We start from the raw sequence: 14,385 nt of genomic DNA on the forward strand, positions 1-14,385 counted from the left end.
ATCTCTATGTTAATTGTTTCAAATGTAATCTGTTTTACGGAAGAGTTAAAGATCTCACGATCATTGTGTAAATATATACAATTGTGTAACGTTCTACTTCATTCGATAGATGGGATTATTAAACGGAGCTCTCTTTTCATACACGTTTGATTTAATCATAAATTTACATGTTTATCAACAGTATAAGGTGTTTTAAACACTTAAGTAAGTGCTACTAGTTTCTTTATGTTACATAAAATAATTTATCGATTGAATTCTCTTCGTTAGAAATTCGTTCCGTTATACCATTATATTTTCAATATATCAAGTTTCTGATTGTTATTAATATTACGAATATTTTTCTCAATACCTGACCGCAATTTGTGGTCATGGCTTATTCAATCACCATGACCAAGTAACGGTATGGTGTGTGCCATTGATAGCGTTGAACGTTACACATCTCGCTCACAATATCACAAATTCATCGCTTGCGTCGAGCTGGTATCGCAGTGTGTATCGCTTATAGATCGTTTAAGTCAATGACTGTAATGTTAGAAGTGGTACAAACTTGCACGACTTAAACCCATCACTCGCATCGATCCACGCAACGTGACACGTTTCAACGTCGATAGATCATTTAAACCGATGACCGCACAATCGATTTATACCCGTCATTCGCACACATTGCAACGTATATCAGCATCTATAGATCCTTTGAATCAATAACTATACAATTGTTGGAAGCGGTGCACTGACATCGCGTCCACTTAAACCCATCACTCGCATCGATCCACGCATCGTGACACGTTTCAACGTCGATAAATCATTTAAATCGATGACCGCACAATCGATTTAAACCCGTCATTCGCATACACATTGCATACACATCTATAGATCCCTTGAATCAATAACTAAATACAATTGTTGAAAGTGGTGCACTGACATCGCGTGCGCTTAAACCCATCGCTTACACATGCGTGCATTGCAACACGTTTCAACATCTATAAATCGTTTAAATCGATGACTGCACAATACCGAAAATTGCCATCATTTGCATACGATGCACACGTTGCACCGTACATCAACATCTACAGATCCCTCGAGTCGATAACAATTGTTGGAAGTGGTGCATTAACATTCCAGCATCGCACTTAGCCATCGGCCTAAACCCATCGGTTGGATCGATGCGCATCGTTGTCTACAAACCATTTAAATCGATGACCGAAATGGTTCAACGACTCAAACCCATCGCTCGCATCGATGATCGATGCCACGCATCGCATCAAGCGTCTGTAGGTCGCTCTCCACGCGAACACTGTATTTCTCGGCTACCGGAATTAATATCTTCGTTCTACTGTCGGCAAACAAACGCGGTATCGATTTCGAGGAAGCGCGATCCAATTTTACTTGGGCCGAGGGAGGGAGGGAAAAATCAAACCGCGTAAAAAGAGCTTTATGCGGAAAGCAAAGTCGGTCACGGATCGGTTTTGCGGAGTCTGGGCGGTTTAAACCGGAGAGAAATTTTGCAGTTGATTTGAACCGTCGCTTAGGCCTGTGATAAATGATACTTGCCGGCATCCAGAGTTTACGTATGTCGTTATTCGACTCTGTCGATCGGTAATGATGGGATAACTTGCCACTTCGAATTGGAGGCTGTCTGTTGAAATTCTTACTACTCTTATTATGCGTTAGCGTTTATATAGCTTGTTTAATGGCCTGTGTCGTTTTTGTTATTAATAAGTTGTCATAGCTTGTGATTTCTTCTTTAGTCGTGTCGTTTGTTAATAAATTAATTTTTTTTAATCGTTCGTAATAAATACATATATACTTTTGCAATGTTTTTGTAGACGAAATATGATAAATTGTTCGAAACAGTTAATTCATACGATGTCATTAATCAATTAATTTACAAATAATTATTCGTAATAAGTTTAATTATATGTTTCGAACGATTTCGAATCAATTTGAAGAGAATATCAATTCCTCACAAGGATATGGATGAACAGAGAGAGAGAGAGAGAGAGAGAGAGAGAGAGAGAGAGAGAGAGAGAGAGAAAAGTCGAAGTTTCAAATTCGATTTTCGCGAATTTTAAAATCAGATTTCGATCTGAATTCTTTTTTTTTTTCTTTTTAGTTATTTATTCATTCTCGCGAGAATTCATATCGACAATGACATCGATAAAAACGTAAACGGTTAAAAATTGCGGCCGACACGAATTGACACAACGTGTCACGATAACTTCACGTATTTTGCTTCTCACACTTCCGCAATCCATCTCTCGATTCATACGTGTCACGCTACTAAAAGTTACAGTTGAACTTGTCACGTTTCGAACTCGCGCAAAGATCGAGGTTTCGCGATTGGCATTTTTGATATTTCGATGATAACAATTGGAATCTTGAGAAAGTTTATTCGTGTTTCGTATTCGTACGTGTTTCCAACTTTTCGTTATTTCTTTGAAAAAAAAAAATGTTTATCGATATTAATAGATTTTTTTTAAAATTTGCATTATCTTTCAAGTAAAAATAATTTCCCTTTAATCGCAAAATCCCGAGATATTTTAAACTTCAAAAATAGCCGTGATTCACCATCGACAAGTTTAAACGTTTAAACGTAAAAAGTAATAGATTACTTAATCTAAATCATCATTACGTGACTGTTGGAAAAACATACTTGCACAATGTTTTAGAAGACGCACAGAATTCGCTTCGTTTCGATGCCACCTGTGACTCCGTAAAAGTGTGCTAATTCCACGATAATGCGAAGCCCTACTTTCCAACCTTTGACCACAGTTTGCTTTCATACTCGTTACGCTCGAATGTAACCGTTGTATTCTTTTTTCCTTTTTCCTTTTTTTTTTTTTTTTTTTTTTGAATCACTCGTAAGAGAACGCGAATTATCATAGGTTTCGAACGTGTTTCCAAATATTACAAACATTTTTTCGTCGATGATTTGAGCATTCTTTACTTTTGTAAACAAAAGTAACGGTTTATTATTCTCCTTTCCTTCGAATTCAATCGTTTCTGCAAAAGAGATCAATCTGCAATCGATCAGGAAAAATTCAGAAAGTACAAATTCAAAAGTCAATTCGTTTGATTCTTGAAATTCTACATTCTACAGAAGAATTTTAATCCTTTTATTCTATTAAAAGCCTGTTATCATCGTACACGTATTCCCGTAACTTTTTTAAACAAGAAAATAATTAATTTATAATGATTAACGTCGATAATTAACGTCGAAAGCGAGAAAATACGTTATTACGGTTAATGATTAGCAGGAAGCTTCTCTGGTTCTCGCGGTAATCTTTCGCTCGGAAATCGTGCTTAACGAATTCGCGCAACAATGTCGTTTGTGATGTAAAAATGTAAGAATTCTCACGGGAGAAGAAGCATCGTTTCCTTCCTTGAAAAAAAATGTTACCATTGGGTAACATATTTTCGCGATTGGAGATTACTGTATACGCATTAGAAATTTAAGAAAACAAACAAAAGAAAAAGCGTGGACGGAGGTATTAGTTGACTGTTACAAAATTCGAGCAATGTAACGGTTACCACTCGATTTCCTCGATTTTTAAAAAAAAAAAAAAAAAAAAAATCGATAGAGATATGCCAAGACACGGCTTAGTACATTCTATATCCACTGATAACCGATCCCTGGCACGTTATCAGATTCACGATACACCGGTTTTAAAACGGTTATTGGAGAAGGGACGTGACATCGATACACGATACACTTCATTGAATTACACTTAATACCGAATGTCGTTCGATTCTATCGAGTAAAATGCAACCCTGTATCTCAGATAGCCTACATATTTCTAATTAATTTTATCCACTACACTACCTGTGTATATTGTTCGAATTTCACTCGAGCGTAAAGTTTAACATCGATTTAACAACCATGTCTTGCGAGACAGACGATTTAACAAATTTTAAATTATCATCGTGATCGATATTAAAATTTCAATTGCCAATCAAAATTTCTTGCAGCAAAGCGAAGCCTCAAAGATTCACGCCTCTTTCGATTTTTACGCGTGAAATAATCTCTCTCTCTCTCTCTCTCTCTCCCTACTCCTTTCCTCTTTTGTATCTATAGTATGCAACCAGGGCAAGTGTGGAAAAGTTTTTCGAACGAAACCTCGATAAAGTTTATAGATACGATTCTTCTTCTCGGACAACCATTCTTCTGTCGATCGAGGAGGGGAGAGGGGGGGAAGAAGGGAGAAGGAAAAAAAAAAAATAGAAAAAGCATCGCGCACGCGAAAAAAGTTTCAGGAGAAACGACGTTAACGGGGAATTATACGTTTTTCAGTGGCGTTTTGCCATATAGCGATAATCAGACCGTCCAGAATACTTGGCAATTGGCGATTCAACGAGCCATTGCTCGGCCGTAGAGAGACTCCTTTAAGGAGGTGAACGGAAGGCAGAGAGACGTGCACAATTTCTTTTAACGATCGAAATTTCCAAACGAACCACGAAGCATCGCTCTATTACGCGCGAACTGACGTGCTGGGAAAATTCAATTAAAATTCAATTCGCTCGAGAATAGTTGTAAAGTTGAAAAAAAAATTCTTTTTTCTACGGCTTAAGAACTCGAAGATACGATTTTGGATTATTTTTGAAAATGGAAAATCGTATATCTTCACGAGAGATCGAGAATCCATCTAATTCGAAAGGCTTGGCGAGATTTTCTTTAATTTTCTCAACAATTGAATAGGAATCTATGCAATTTGGGCATAGTTTTCCATCAAGTTTAACTATAGAATTTCGTGGATGTTGATTTGACAATTTTCAAATTTCAAAAATTTGATTATAGTTTGATGAGAGTTATTAAGATTCGACCAAATTAACATAAACTGTCTAGTTTTCCATCAAATTTAATAATAAAATTTCGTGGATGTTGATTTGACATTTTTCACAATTTGAAATATTTGACTGTAATTTGATGACAATCAAAATTCGACCAAACTGACGTGAACTGTCTAGTTTTCCATCAAATTTAATAATAGAATTTCGTGGATGTTGATTCGACAGTTTTCACAATTTGAAATATTTGACTATAATTTGATGACAAACAAGATCCGACCAAACTGACGTAAACTGTATAACTTTCCAAAATTTGACCATTGAGTTTTTCAGATAGGTTATCACGAAGTGTGAAATAAATTGCGCAATGCACTTCCTGCAGGAACGAGTTTATAATTAGTACTTGCTTTTTTAATAACCCGATGAATGCATTCGGGACAGCTTTGTATGGAAATGAGAAACGGCCCACGTTTATTTAGGTGTGTAGGTTCCGAACAATGTCAGGGAATAGATCAGGGGATACACAGATAAGAAAGACAATACATCCCTCGACAGACTCTCTTTAACGCTTCCTCGTTCGATTCAACTCCTTTTCATTATATTTCATTTTGATCCAACTACCATATACCACCACAAACTTTGCTATCTAATTAACTTCAATCTCTTGATTAACTCCTGATAATCAATTCCTTTCTTCCTCTTCTTCTTTGAATAAGACAAAAATATCTATTGTGGATCGATTGCAGAGAAAATCCTTTGGAAAGAAAGTTGGTTTGATTGGTTATTCCTAACGAATACAATCAGAGAAGTAAGCGTGGCTGTTTTAGATTTGTAAATAAAATATTTCGACAATTACAACTGAAGATATTTGGAGCATTAATTGAATCTTTATTTTTTTAAGATTAATCGATTTCATAATAATTTTCGACAATATTTATTCGTGACAATTTTTTTTTTTCTTTTTTCTATACTTCGAAATCATTTATAACATTATTTACATCCATCCAGAAAATTGAAACAAGAAAATACTAGGAAATAAATATTTCTCTCCTTCTATTCAATATTCTTATTTGAAAATATTAATTCCTCTTCTTTTTCTTTTTTAAATATAGATTTCTTTACAATCTCATATAGATATTATTACTTAAATATTTTCATTTTTACTTACATCAATTAATGAACGAATTCTTACTTAAACGCACATCGATTTCTACGAATTAAAAAAATCGTAGGCTCTAGAGAGTAGGCACAATCTCGTACAAATATTCCCTACGGCGCGAACGATGGGGGAGAACAGAGCGACGAGAGGAGGAAAAAGAAAAATGCAACAGGTGTGTTTCCAAATGTTAAGATAATCCACTCGCATGTGTCGTACCTATCCCACAAGAGTTTTTCGCGAACCTGTTGCGTGGAAAATATTCGATCTTCCACGTCGCTATTTCTTCTATTCGATAAAAAAGAAAAAAAAAAAAGGAACGCATACGCAAAAGACCGAGTTCTTTCTCGAGGCACGCGGTGATCATGATGGTTGCAATCCAGATATTACTTCGTTGCCGTGATATCGAGATCGTTGGGAAGTAACAATGAAATGGCAAAAGAGCCACTGACGTGCTCCTTGTACTTTGCTTACAGGAGGTCACGTGAATATAGCTGAAAGCTGGTTACTTAAATAGCGATTTCAATGGCCAAGGTTTGAATGAACAGGTTGTTTGTTACTTGCTCGATGCAAGAAAATACTGAATAACGAATTTTAAACGAGTGTGGTTTTCCCTTGATATTGAAAAATATAAATAAATAAATAAATAAGAAGAATTATTACAACTCGAGGAACAAAATTATATATTATATAATAATTTTAATAACTTTAATAATTTATAATATTACGTAATAGTAAATTATACGAGATTATTTGTTTCTCTCAAGATGGAAAAATATGAAGAAGGAATATGATTGGAAGAAGAAAGAAATGAGACGTAAAATGAGAAAGATTTTTAAAAATGCGAGTTTAAATAATACCAAGTCGCTGAATGAATTGTATAAAGTTCCCGGTATGGTGGAATAAAAATATTAAAAATAGAATAATTTTAACAGGTACGAAATGAAATGTAATTACGAGATGTGGACAACGACAATTGCACTAACGACCAAGGAAAGTAGTTTACAAGGTATAATTAAGTGCGGAAAGAAAGTCGAATCGCGTGGACGAACCACGGGAAGATTCAGAGCCGAACGACGAAACGACGTTTCATAGATCATTGATCCATCCGATTATTTAGCGTGAGAATAATAATAAAACGGAAAAGAGTTTTTCCTCGCGTCTTATTTCTCTCTGTTTCGTTTCTTCTTCTTCTTCTTCTTCTTCTTTTTTTTTTTTTTTTAATTTTCAAACCCGTCAAATATTAATATCGCGAACAAAAATGATAATTATCCTTCTTATTAAACGTGGATCCATTCAAATATTAATTTGTTATGATAATAATCTTGAATACAGGCAATCCTTTGTCCCCTTGAAAAAAGAAAAAAACGCATGAATTTCAAATTTCAAATTTCATTGTTAAAAGAGACAATGGATTTTTCCATACGAATAATAAATTCCGAACGCAATGTGCATTCCTTTTTTCATTGGCAGGATTATACGATCGTGCGTTCGTGTAAATCGCGAGAGCAGAAATGTTTGAACGAGCATCGCGTTTGAATTTCACTTTTGTTTTAAATTTTCTTTTTTTTTTTTTTTTTTCTTTCCTGTGAAAGAAATTTTTCAAGGATATCGTTCGCTTTTCTACCATTATTTTCCATGATGCGAAGATTAAAAATATCCTTCACGGTTTCGGTTTTCAATCGAATTATTCTAAATTAATTGATCTTTTGATTTATAGATTTTAAGTAAGGTTATAAACAAAATGCTAGGATATATATTGTTCATTATTGTTCTTTGTCAACCGTGAAGTATCGCTTGGATTCTTATTAGAAATTTTACACTTCGATACACCCAACGACGAGTAAAAGTTGTATGCTTTTACTCGAAGAAATCGGTTTTACTTTATTGGTTATAAAATATATATTTATATATATATGTATCGATTTTATTCAAAGATCCTACGATTACTTTTCTAAAATTGCATAATAATTTTTTAAATATGATAAAATATTCAATTTAGGATTTCTAATATATTGATGATTTATACACTGCATACTTTTTATTTAACCGATTTCCGTTTATAGAAGAGATAGAATAGTTAGAGAAATTGGTATCATTCTGTACCAGGCAACGTAAAATAGTAAGAAAGGAAAAGAAAAAAAGAAAAAAAAAGAGAGCGATAAGAAGCGATCGCCAGAATTGGTGAAAGTTATTAGATCGTTATTCAGACATTCGTCACGATCTTGTGAATCGAAACCAGCCAATAAATCGTATAGAACGATTCACTTTCTTTTGTAATTAGTTTAGAAAAAGTTGAAGAGATTTTCCACCCACGCCAACAATTTATAACATTAAAATAAATCTGCGTACCATATTTCTTTCATCCTTTATCTATTTGTCTCGAATAAAAAAACGATAGAAATTTCTGGATCGAGTTGAACGTTATATTATCGATCAAAAATTTAGAATTTTGTTTCGAACGCAAATAGTAATTTCGATAGATTTATCGCGAAACAATCTCTCGAGGTTATGTCACATAATTCTAACCTAACTTTTGATCAAGTTTTTTGATGATAGTTCATATTTCAAAAAAATGGAATTACTCGACTAGAGTTGATCATTGGATCAATTTTAACTCTAAGAAAAATAACTTATTTTAACGTGATGTAAATAATAATAATAATAATAATAATAATAATAATAATAATAATAATAATAATGATGATGATAATGATGATGATGATGATGATGATAATAATAATAATAATTAAATCAACGATGTAAAAATTGGACGAGGGGAGATTAAACTTGAATTCCAAGAAAATGTGCTTTCTTCCTTGTCAGTTACTTCTCGAAACGAGCGTGTAATTAACGACAATTAGAAGGAAACCTGGCAGTGAAAGAAATTCTGCTGCGAAAGTGACTTTTCTGTTACGAAACACTGGTACGTATATTTCGTTTTAATTTAACGCAGCTGCTAGAAAGAATTAGAGAAGAAGATGCACACCCTGATAGATTTATAATCCGTGAACGATGATGATTCTCGTCCCATTTGCATTCGATCATCTTATTAACGCAACACGTACACGCGACATGCTATTTTTCTAAATCACGCGAAAATCTGATTTAGGTGTCGATCGTGGAGGAAGTGGAAACGCGTTTCCTGAATGCAACAAAGTAAAAAAAAAAAAAAAAAAAAAATTAACGTAATAGGATGCAACGTCGCGGTGTGTTGCACCTACTAGATTTATCATTTTTTCTTTTTTTTTTTTTTTTAGCTTAGGGAATGTCGCGAAAAATTGCGAAATCTTTTTTTCTTTTTTTTGCAAGAGTTGCGACGCGGATATTTCCATAAGAATAACGTACGAGACATGCATTTTTCTTTTCAATCGATCGTTTATCGATCTCGTCAATTATTGTAATTTTCGAAAGTACACGAACATCGATAGATTATTGAAATTAATTGAAGTAAAAATAATTTTTTTACAACGATGTTAATCGAACATTTCTTCGAAACATTTGCACGATAATAATTGTAAAATTTAGCCAATCACCGGGCCTAAGATTATGAAAATCGAGTAATAAAATTTAATTATGGATTGAAAGAGATCCAATAAAGATATCGTGCAAATTTCGATCGAAATCAATTTTTCAGCGAAAGTATTCGAGGAGAAAGGCGAGTAGTATAGTATAGATATAAAAAAGGAAATATCTTGTCAAAAAAAAAAAAAAAAAAAAAAATAATTCGACGTGTGTCGAACCAATTCCATACTTTCTCTTACGTAATAAATTCTCCCGTTTCTAATCATGATTTGCGCGTACGCTTTCCTCAATAATTTTCACGTAATCAACGATGAATAATCACATTCTTACAAAAGAGATGTAACGGTCATCGTTCCATCGTAAACGATCATTCATCTCTGTATATTGTATTGTTTACTCGGTAAATAACCGTCCATTCAAACGCGAAATTTTCACCAATGCTTAATGCCTAATGACGTTGCAAATATTAAACTTAATTAAATTTCGTTTTAATTAAATTCATTCGTTCCTTTTTTTTTTGTTTTGATTATTTTTTTTTTTTAAATTAAAATATTCGTAATCGTATATTATATTTCTATTTAATTTTTTTTAATCTTCTGGAAGCGATTGCAAGCGTCGATCGTGATTATTTATTTGCATCCGCATCTCACGTTTGTCATTTATTAATTTATTAGCTGACCATTGCTTAAACGCGATTATTTTATTCCTGTAATGGTGCACGTGCGAGTGGTTAACGGTATCTTTATACGCGTCATGTTAATCTTGAAAAAAAGTGAAGTGCCATAATGGACTCGTGTATAATGAAGAATATTATAACAAGTTATTAATTATTATACAATATTCTGATTGTGATTAAATTATTTTATCACACGCAGATTGTTAATATGATTATTAACGAATTATTAAATATTCAAAAAAAATTCAAAAGAAAAATCTCGAACGGTATATTATTTTAATGTAATTTCTGCTTTCGCTTTCTTTCAATTTTTCAAACATTTTTTCTTTTTCCTTTTTTTCTTTCGAAAATCGAGATTACGAAATTTTAATCACCGTTAAATAATTATATATTTCTTACAATGATCGACTTTCTCGGCCAGTGAGTGAAAATTCAAAAATTCCAAATTTTTATTTCGATAGCAAAGTAATTATCGTCATCGAAATAAATTCAATGATATTATCATTTTTTCAACGATGCCACAACTATTTTCCTTCGACTTCTTTCGATTGCTTTTTTCCTTTTTACACGCAAACGAATTTCGTTTCCATCTCGAGTCATAATCATATATTTCTTATTCTTCTTTTCCACATATTCTTTTTTCTCTCTGTTTACTCTGCAAAAAAAACGAAATTCTTAAGATTCCAATGAATTAGAAAATTAGAAATGAGAAAAATATATACTATTTTTCCTTCCGTTTACTCAACTCAACGGACGAAATTCTAGGCTACGACCCTAATGCATGCGAAACAACGGATGCATTTCTGAAATGAACGAGTCTTTCGCGTCCAGGGTGTGGTGTGTTTGGAAAGCACATTTATTCCGTGATTCACGCAAAGCTGGGCGCCCGATTTATTAACTGGTTCCATCGGTTATTCCCATTTTTGTAACGCGTTTAGATATCGAATGCAGGAACACTCCTTGTGGACAGCGAGCCTTGCCCGGTCTTTCCACCTTTCTCTATGATATTCCGCGATATATTCGTCCCTCCTCCTCCTCCTCCCTCCTCGACTCTGGCCAAAGATCGTACTTGACCTTTCGTTTAAGATCGCCGGTTCAAGGTACTGTTTCCTTGCAACGTGTTTAATGTTTGCTTTAGAGAGAAAGAGAGACGAGTAATAACCACGATGTGCTCGAATCGTTTCAAATATTTAGAAGATGATGATGCGTTGTTGTGTTAATAAAAATTATAATTACAATTATATTCCAGGGATTGAGTAATTTGTTTCGATCGATTAAAATTGATGAATTTATTCGTGATTTTTGAAACGATTCAATGATGCGTTGTTCGTTGATCCAGATGATTCAAGAGTAAAAGTAATATTGATAAAAGTTATAATTATTTCCAAAGATTGAGTAATTTGTTTCGATCGATGAACAATTTATTCGAGGAAATATATAAATATTTAGAAGATTTTTGGAACGATTCGTTGTTCGATCCAGATTGAGGCCGGATTCTTATCTCGAACGATGATTCAAGAATAATTGTTTGAAATTGACATTGATAAAAATTATAATTATTCTATACATCGATAATTTATTTCAGTCGGTGTTACGTTGTGAGTAATTAAAATTGAAGAATTTATTCGAGGAAATAAATTTTGTTTATTTTGTAAATTTCTCGAATAAAAATTCGGGATAAATATCGAATCGATATTGATACATTTAAGCTTGGTAACAACGTTGCCAATGAACATTAACGAGGTAAACATGTGTGTATTAGGAAATCAAGTTTCGTATTATTTTCATCAAAGTTAATTAAACGATAAATAACCGTAATAAATAATTTATTTATGGTTAAAGCGATAAATAAATCTTTCAATTTTTAAATACAATTAACTCACTTCAATATAATTATTTGAATAAAACGGATTATTTTTCAAGCGATACAATTCAAAAAAATTCGTCGGTTCGCTTTGATTTCTATCTATTTATTTATTTTTTTTTTTTTTGCGCGATTTTATATCGTGATCTAAATTGAGCGTAGAACATTCCGATTCATATCTTTTTAATTTCGACGATTGGAGCGTGTGTGGAACGTGATGCAATGGTGTAGTTTAAAAATGATCCACTTTGATCGACCGATGTTATTTCAACGATCATTGATCAATGATATGGCTGATTTAATAATGGTAATGGATAGTTGGTCTATCCATCTATTGTGTAGCTTGCAAAGTAAATTACTTTACATTCCAAATATTTTGATCGAACTATGTTTTTTTGTTTATAGGAACGACAAATAAAATTGTATATATTTCATTTATTTATTTTCGGATATTTATTATTACTCGATAAAATAATATCTTTATCCGTTTAATTAGCTTCACTTACGAATCGTGATTCGTTTTATCGATTTTACTTACAAATAATCCCAACGAAACGATGGTCTTATCGATTTCGAATCGCTTATCTTAACTTTTAAAATTTTTCCCGAATACTTATCAAAATTAGATATTTTTCAAATATCTCTATTTGATAAAAAAATATTATCAAAATGTTGTTGTCCAATCTTAAAACAAAAAAAAAAAAAAGAAAAATCACCTTATCTTTTCTCTAATCGTATAAATTATAAAATATATTAAATATTTTCCCAGAAGAAGATGATTATCGTAGCTCAAGATCGAGCTAACGAATTAAAATAAAAATATAGAACATTCTAAATACACTTTCTTCGATCCATATTATATAAATCGTTAACGAATGCTAAATAATATCGTAACGAGGTGTTGCGAGATAATGAGATAAAAAAAAAAAAAAAGAAAAGCACGCATGAAATAAATAAATAAATACAAAATTACTAAAAATTACGAAATATTCTTCACGGTTGATGACACGAGCAAACGTTTCAGTTTGTAGCTCGCTTTTAATTGACGTGTGTTTTCGAATAAACGCGGGATATTGTGGCGTGCAAAAAGGCGTTTTTCCTCGGAGCATTCGTCATGCTACAATATTTAGACGATTATTACATTTAATGAAAGCGTTAGAATTACAAATAAACCAGATGAATGAATACCGAAACACGTTCCGTGATACAACCGCATCGCCAAGTGACTTAATTGTCATGTAGCCGGTTGAAATGCAAACATCACAAATCGTGTGTATATTATATATATATATATGTATGTATGTGCGCGCGTATGTGTGCGTCTATAATGCGTTCGTATGCGATAGATCGAGCCTTGTGCATAATGCAACAGTGGGAATGCTGTATATGTAACGCGACAGAACTCGCGATTATTTTAACCAGATCACGTGCACTCTGCAACACCAGATCTCGATTGTTTACTTAGTTGTACACGTAGAACGTTTTGGGTATATCTTGGAGAATGCATCGAGAGAGGAGGAGTCGATAATATGAAAATAATTAAATTCGAAGCTTCCGTCTCTTGGAGAAAGATAAAAATTCTTGCTAAAAGAATTATGAATTCACGAATAATTCTTTTCTATTCGATGATGGTTGCCATTGCGGAGAAAAATAAATTCCAAAAATTCGATCAATTCCAAACAGCGAATATTAATCGAAAGATAGTACCGGATCATAGAATATTTTTTCCATTCCGTTACTTTTCTTAAAATTCACCTTTGAAATAAAAATTTTCCAACACTCTCCAATTTATTTATCGAATCGAACTAACGACTCCTTTCGTATACAAGGGATATACACAAACTGTTCACAGCTTAAAACGTGTATAATCGATTTGACAATGTTTCAGGTTGTCGCTTACCCGGACCATGGATCGAAACACGAGGCTCCCTTTCGGCTCGTAGCAGAAGAAGAAGCGGAGGAGGAGGAGAAAGAAGAAGACTCACGTGAGCATGGCCGATTACGGAATTCGAGACGAGGCGTCGAAAGAGGAGAAGGAACGAAGTTTGGGAGGTGAGTCGACGACACTTGGCCACACCGTGGCTGTCTAACCGGTACTGTACGCTCGAGACGATTCAGAAAGGATCGGCGAGCAGGGCACGCGAGCGCTGTCTTCGACCGATGCTACACGGGAATCACGCTACTGTCCCCCCTCCTCCTTCCGCCATTTTATTCCTTTCCTCTTCGCGGTGCTCCGTTATACTTCTTCCGCTTGCGTTCGCCGCCGATGCTTTATCCGATCTTACGATCGACACGTTCGACAGGAGGCTTCTGTTTTGGAAAAAATTGTTGTAATTGTTTATTCTCAATTGTGGCCTCGTTTCGGTTTCGGATATGATT

At 33.6% G+C, this 14,385-nt stretch overlaps 1 protein-coding gene across 2 annotated transcripts in view; it reads right to left on the reverse strand.

Moving 5' to 3' along the window:
* LOC100866947 (myosin-IIIb) overlaps nucleotides 1-14,116 on the reverse strand; it is a 29,482-nt gene extending 15,366 nt beyond the window's left edge. Inside the window, exon 1 of one of the 2 annotated variants that reach the window (XM_086908733.1) lies at nucleotides 13,992-14,116. The gene's annotated coding sequence lies outside the window, so the exon portion shown is untranslated. Of the gene's footprint in view, nucleotides 1-13,906 lie in introns of both variants that reach the window. The other variant, XM_003697764.4, reaches the window with a different exon arrangement.
* Between the last annotated feature and the right edge of the window lie 269 nt (nucleotides 14,117-14,385).

The sequence above is a fragment of the Apis florea genome, unplaced genomic scaffold (assembly GCF_048593485.1).
Source record: "Apis florea isolate Af1SG1 unplaced genomic scaffold, ASM4859348v1 contig_3081_pilon, whole genome shotgun sequence".
NCBI lineage: Eukaryota > Metazoa > Arthropoda > Insecta > Hymenoptera > Apidae > Apis > Apis florea.